This window comes from Galeopterus variegatus, unplaced genomic scaffold (genome assembly GCF_000696425.1).
Source record: "Galeopterus variegatus unplaced genomic scaffold, G_variegatus-3.0.2 Scaffold2102, whole genome shotgun sequence".
Lineage (NCBI taxonomy): Eukaryota > Metazoa > Chordata > Mammalia > Dermoptera > Cynocephalidae > Galeopterus > Galeopterus variegatus.
This window is the reverse complement of record NW_007728213.1, coordinates 271,704-273,222: the sequence shown is the minus strand read 5'-3', so window position 1 is coordinate 273,222 and position 1,519 is coordinate 271,704.

Sequence of the window (1,519 nt, the reverse complement as noted above, 5' to 3'; positions counted from 1 at the left end):
ATGCCTGGAGCTAAGGATGAAACGGTGAATAAAAAAAGACCCTGACCTCGTGGATGCCAAAATCCAACGTGGAAAAAGACAAAAATCAAGAAAACAACAAATAAATAATTACACACTATGGTAGGTTCCGCGAAGGAAATCAATATGACAATATGATCGAGAGTCACCTGGGGGCTTTGGCTAAAGTGGTCAGGAAAGGACTCTCTGGGAAGCTTAAGCTGAGCCCTGGAGGATGAAAAGGAACCAGGCTTGTCAAGAACCAGGGTAAGAGCATCCCGCAAGTGCAAAGGCCCTAAAGCAAGAAGGAGGTCAGCTTCTACCGTGGCTGGAACAGAGCAAGAGAAGGAGAAGTAGGGCCTAAGAACTGAGTTTATTCTAAGTGCAAAGCCATCGAAGAGCTCTAAGCAAGGAAGAGACACCATTTGATTTATGTTAAACACATCACTTTTCTACTGAGAGGAGAATGCCTTGCAAGAGGCAAGGAGACTCATTGGGAAGCTACTGCAGGACAGAAGGAATACTTGGATGGGGGATGGCTGTGCAGATGACAGAAGAGGATGGCCTGAGTCAGAGCTGGCTGGATCTGCTGAAGGACTATGTGCGGGAGCTGCGAGCAGAGGTGAGAATCAAGTGTACTGAAAGCGTAAAACAGACCCCATTTTCCCACCTAGATGAGGTGGGTGTTCCCAGAGGTGCCTACCCCTCTACCCTCACTGGAATACTTTTCTTTGCTTCTGCCACCTGCCACACTGACTTCTCTGTGCTCAGACACCCTGAGCTCATCCCAGCCTTTGCCTGGAATGCTGTCCCCTGATCTTCATGTGGTTGGCAACTTCTTGCCACTTGGGGCTCAGCTCAGCCATCCCCCCTGTTCCCCAGCTAGCCTTCCTTGAGCATACACCACTCAGGCACTCTATTACATTACCCTATTTTATGTTCATTACTTTCATTATCTGAAAGGATCTTGTTCATTTATCTGCGTGTGTGTGTGTGTGTGTGTGTGTGTGCGTGCGCGCGTGCGTGTATGTGTGTGTTTTCCATCTGCTTCTACTAGAATGCAAACTCCACGAGGGCAGGCAGCACCGTGTGGACCTCACTCAGAAGCTATGAAGTGCGAGGGTCGTTCGGGCGGCCCTGCAGTGCTATATATTCCCACCAGAGGGCGCCCATAAATTTCCTTTTCAGTGTCTGTCTGGGAAATCCCAGGAGTAAAACAAACAGAATCCCGACTCAAATTCCAGTTTACCTAGACAGGTTATACATACTGTCATGTTATGTCATGTTATATGGGTTTTTTTAGATGTTTGCTTTCAGAGTTTACAAAAAATGTTTTTCTGTAGGACTTCAAGATATTATTACCCTGAGACGGGAAGGGGAGGCTCATCGGGACCGTATCTCTCTCCCACCCCTCTTTCCCCTATGCTATGCTTAGGCTGACTTTTGCTCAAAAAACCCTGCACTTAGGTCTCCACTGAGTGTAGCCAGTGATCGTCAGACATATGGGACATAAATGAACATT